At 35.5% G+C, this 5,769-nt stretch overlaps 1 non-coding gene across 1 annotated transcript; it reads right to left on the reverse strand.

The window, feature by feature from the left end:
• Positions 1-5,035: 5,035 nt before the first annotated feature.
• On the reverse strand, positions 5,036-5,142 carry LOC141682122 (small nucleolar RNA R71). The gene has a single exon (XR_012559524.1). It is a non-coding gene; the product is annotated as a small nucleolar RNA R71 (small nucleolar RNA).
• Between the last annotated feature and the right edge of the window lie 627 nt (positions 5,143-5,769).

Genomic DNA, 5,769 nt, shown 5'->3' on the forward strand with positions numbered 1-5,769 from the left:
TAACAAATGAATCACTAATTCTATCTAGTTCAATCCTGTTGATGTATCTCATATAGCTATCTCAATCCAAATATAAACTAACACCCGAACAAACAATTCAGATTAAAAGAATAAATCACATTATAATAGGATACAGTAGATAAGCATAAACAAAGGTCTTCTATGCTGGAAAATATCTATCTCACTAAAGCAATTAATCATGTTCAACAAATATTCAAACACATATTTAAGATCATCTAAAGTAACATGCACAAGTTAAACATCAATCCTAGTTACCAGAAAATAATCTAGTGAACTAGTTCAGCATTATCTATGTGTGATGCTATCATGCTTGTGCGAGTGTTAAGCATTTAAACACTAAGATCTTATCATGCATTGAATATTGGGAACAAAGTATTGCAGTGGTTCAAGAATTTGAAACCTGAGATATGTGAGTTGGACCATCTTCAGAGATTTCTATGAAAGCAAGAAATTCATTATTCTCGTCATCTGATCCATCCCAACTCTTTCCCGTGCACTACAAGTTTTGACTGGCTACTTCCCTAAGAAAACATTCCACCTTTGTCTCAGCTCTTCAACTGAATCCCTACTTATCCTTGTTTTTCAAGCTTCTTGTTTTGTTATAGCAAAACCCCTGGAGACATATTGCTTGTCAAACCTGTAGCTATCAAATCTTGTTTATGTCCCATTCTCGGTCTTGTAATCACCCCTTGAACTGAATTTGTAAGAATCTCTGCTTCGGAATAGATAGGCTTGATCCTTGGATATAGCTTATGTACTCCTTGTGAATCTGATGCGACCAAACTTCCCTGACATGTGAAAAACTGCCCTAATGTCCAGTCCCTCAAGTATTTCTACCTAAGCTCCTTCTGATCCAGCTATCAGTAACTCTTACATTCTGTCCCGAGGTTCCAACTATACTGCATGTAACTGAGATGTTTGTTTGTCCCCACCGTTCTCTCTGACCTCCACAATTCCTGTTCTTTCTGACTTCCACAACTCCTGCCTGTATGATCTCATTGATTCCCCGATAAATAGAGCATTGGTACAAACCATTGTGTGACTATATAACCTGGAATCACAGAGTTGTCTTAAAATCTCCGAGAAAAATTGTACCCGTAGAAATTTCATTCATTCCCTGCATCTGAAAACCCAGTGGTATCCTATGGAGTAAGCCTTTGAGGAAGTTCCACAATTTTCGTCTGTAGGGCTTGAAATCATTTTCATTGGAATAAGAAAACCATTATCTTCACTTTCCGTATTCGGGAATTTTTTGTCTGAATAGCACATGGTCTTCGTTTTCTTCGAAAGATTAAAATCCACTTTAAAAGCCCGGAGGAATCCTGAGTCTACCAATCCTTGAGTACCCTCAATTTAATATTTAAGAGAAATTTAAATTTCCAATATATTTAATTTTCTTAGAAAATAAATTAATCAAAAATAAATGTTTACATAAAATCTAATTTTTAAGAATTTCGAATTTTCTTAAAAATAAATAAAATGTAAATTATTATTTAAGAAAAAAATTAAATTTAAGAAATTTAAATTTATTTAATTTTCTTAGAAAATAAATTAATCAAAAATAAATATTTACATAAAATCTAATTTTCCAGAATTTCGAGTTTTCTTAAAAATTAAATAAAATATAAATTATTATTTAAGAAAAATTTAAATTTAAGAAATTTAAATTTTACAGAAAAATAAATAAATCAAAAATAAAAAATAATTAAGAATTATAAAAAAATTGTTAAGTGCGGCTGTGGCGACATCTCTTACTCTGTGCATCGTTACAGGTCGCAATAGAATTTATTTGTGGCGACAAAAAAACAGGTCGCTATAAGGCTGTGGCTAGAGCTGGCCAAATGTGCGGGTTTGAACCGCACATTCGGGACCGGTTCGTACGGAAATCCGGAATTATTCGGTCTGAACCGGGCCGGTTCAAACCCGCACAATTCTTTAAAGTAATCGAGCCGGTTACGAATATAATACTGGAGAACCGGGACCGGCCCGCACTAACCCGTCCACACAAAATTCACGCGAGCTGCACGTGGTTATAAACCCGCACAGCCCGCACAGGCTCGCGGGTGTGCGGGCTTGAATCTCAGTTCTCAATTAAATATGTTAACATTTTAAACATTTTATTAATTATCACCCTGTATGATGTACCCCATATCTTTATTCAAGATAAGAAAATGTGACAACTATCCCCATCTTTCCTCTGGTGTCACTCCAATAAGCCTCTAGACTGTACACAAACAACACGTATCAACCCCACAAACAACATCTGCATGCAAACCTAATACATGGGTTCATGACTCACAAACAGATTATTTTAATCCGGAGCCCGAACCATTCAACCCGCGTCCCGCATAGCTAGCTCACGAGCTCAGTGTCGGGTACGAGTTTGCTTCTGTCGGTTCAAGCCCAGCCCGGCCCGATTCATTTAATTAACGTGTCGGCTCAGTGTTGGTTATTTCCGGGTCCAACCCGCTCCCAGCCCGGCTCGGACCGCACGGCCCACACTACTGGCCACCTCAAGCTGTAGCGACTAAAATCATAACAGAGTAATAGCAGAGAAGTTGAACGGTGACTCTTCTGTGGCGACCTCTATATGCCTTGAACAGCTGTGCGCGTGAGGTAAAAAAAATCTTCTCCTGTGCCTTGCTTAATTTCTGACATGTACAGGCGCGTGGTAGCTGATTTCCTTTGCTGCCACTTTTTCCGCGCATAACAGGAGGTGCAAGTCCCTTTTGTTTTGTTTGTGTAAATCGAAGGTGCCAAGTTGAATAACCTGAGCTACTTTATTTCCTTTACATTCACTTAAAAACCAAGTTACCAAGTGAAGTTAAGCAAAATGTTCGCGTATTCTGGCAACCAACAAACAAGAAAATGGCAGCAATAAATAACAAAACCGGCATGCATAAATCGAAAGAAGAAAAAAAATAAATTTAAATTAAAAAATTTTATTTACTATAATTTAAGTAGTAAATATTTAGTTTAATTTATAAAATAAATTTATTTAAATTAAGTTTATACAATAAACTTATTTAAATTAAATTTATAAAATAGATTTTCTAAATCAAATATACAAAATAAATTCATGTAAATGAAAAATTAATAAAATAAATTATTTTTAAGGATCCTGATTTATGTATGAATCAGTCAGCTCTGATACCAATTGTTAGGTCCCGAATTATCGTAGAAGGGGGTTGAATACGATAATCACTAAATTAAAAATTCTTTCGAATCTTTAGCGGATAAAATATTTAGTGCTCGGTTAGTGGTTTCGTGTTCTTGAGAGGAATAGTGTTTGGAACGATAAAAACAAGGAACACAAAATATTCGGGGAAATATATATTCGTATATAAATCCTCGAGGGGGTTGCTACACTCCGGTAAATAAATTAACCGGCTACAATCTAAGAACAACAAAGTTCCTAGCTACTATAAAGATTTACAAATCAAATCCTATACAATAATCTAACTTTTATTTGTACTATGATTTAATTACCGCGTAACGATTATAATGCCCCTAAGAATATACAAGAATTGAATCAGGCATTATAATGTTACTCCGGTGAGAAGTTAAACGGATATACAAAAAGCTTGAGTTTCTCTATAAATCAATGCTGCCATTTTTTCACCTCTCTTGGGAGAGAAGATGAACAGAAAAATGATCCAAAAATAAAATGAATGGCTGGCTATCTTCTGCTGCAAAGTGTAGACTTTATCCACAATAAATTGTGTGGCTGAGGTTGAGAGCTTCTGTGTGGCCAGCTTTCTCTGTGGCGACAGGGAATATTCTTTTCTGTGGCGACAGCTACTAGTACATGGAAAATAGATTATTATTAATCTAACACCCCTGTGGCGACCACAGGGGTTACTAGCATATATTAAAGACACCACAATCAACCAGTGTGGCGACATGTTAACACAAACCAAACAAACTAACTAAAACAAACAACATGTACTTGGTTGTTTTCTTTTATTTGTTTTTCCTTTTCATTTTCATTTTCTTTTTGTTTTCTTTTGTTTTCTTTTCTCTTTTTTTTTGTTTCTTTTCTTTTTCTCTTTTCTTTTTCTCTTTTTTTTGTTTCTTTTCTTTTTTCTCTTTCTTTTCTTTTTAAGTTTAAATTGTAATTAAATTAATTTATAAAATAAACTTAAATATAACTTATATAAATAAACTAATTTAGATTTATAAAATAAACTTATTTAAAGTTTATAAGATAAATCATTTTAAGTTTATTAAATAAATTATATTAAAGTCCATTAAATAATTTATTTAATTTAAGAATTAAACTTTGAGCTTCGCCAGTCTCCTGAGCTGTTTGGCTGTATACCCCGCGCACCTCTTGTCGTACTTTAACAGATAAACGTTCAATCCAAGTACATTCCTCAACTTAACAATTCTTCTATAACTAATACCCAGATTTCTTTCACGAGCTGTTAACGCCTAGTGCAACTGGTCTGGTTCACAAATGACTAACCCCGATTCAGGTCTTCGTATTATAGCCTTGATTACATTGTTAAGCTTGCCTCAACTTTATTGCTTCAGACACTGACTGTTAATAAATAATTGTACTTTCACTGGAATCCTTTCTGGTACTTTAGACAACGTCTTCATTAACCTCTGTCTATACCTTGTCTTCAAATCTTCAGATTCCTATTCTTCGAACACTGTCTATCTTCAATCAATGTCAATACACTGAAATCTTCCGATATCACTTGTATACTGAATCTTCAACATTTCTGAAACCCTGAAAGTCTTTAACCTTTGTTCTTCACTGAGGCATGATCATATTAATGAACTTCTTTCAGTGACCTGTAGATAGACTTTAGGGTTTCTTCTAATCTTCTGATTCTTCGTATTTTCCTTGTCTTTATTCTTCTTAATTTCTTGTGTAGACGTAGTATTATTAACCCGTCATGTTCTAGTGTTGTTATTGTGTTGAGTTATCACGTAATTGTTCATACAGCTACGCGGTCTCACCAACAAGTTTCTTACTAAATTCTTCCCTATGGCGAAGACACCTGCACTCAGGAATGCTATTACTCAATTTACGCAGAAAACGGGAGAATCGCTGTATGAAGCTTGGGAGCGCTACAAGGAGATGCTTAGGAAGTTTCCTCATCATGGAATTCCTGATTGGATGATCATCAATTGTTTTTACAATGGGTTGGAAACACAGTCCAGACCCATGCTCGATGCGGCATCAGGTGGAGAATTATGGGAAAAGAGCTATGAGGAAGCTTATGATCTAATTGAACTAATGGCTACTAATGAATATCAGTATCCAACCCAGAGATGTCTACAGGGCAAGGTAGCAGGAATTCTTGAAGTGGATACAACTACGTCTATCACTGTTCAACTAAAGGTGTTGTCTATGAAGATCGATTCTCTAGCTAACTATGGTGTTAAGCAGATAATTAGTGTTTGTGAGCAGGTCCGCATGTGACGGATCAATGCGATATATCTAGTGACTCAGCTCAGTTTGTGAGCAACTTTCAGAGATCGCAGCAACCAGTTCCAGACAATTCTCATCCTGACAACTGGAATCATCCTAACTTCAGCTGGAGCAACAATCAGAATGCGATGCAACAGCTGGTCCAGCAGTTTGGAAATAACCTATTCAACCCTCCTGGTTTTCAGCAACAAATTACACCAAAATAACAAACTCTTGGTACATGTCTATCTTCGAATGAAAAATCTGAATTGGAGGAGTTTGCGGCTTATGTGCAAAAACCAGGCTCTTATATGCCAAAGCCA

The sequence above is a fragment of the Apium graveolens genome, chromosome 8 (genome assembly GCF_009905375.1).
Source record: "Apium graveolens cultivar Ventura chromosome 8, ASM990537v1, whole genome shotgun sequence".
Classification (NCBI taxonomy): Eukaryota; Viridiplantae; Streptophyta; class Magnoliopsida; order Apiales; family Apiaceae; genus Apium; species Apium graveolens.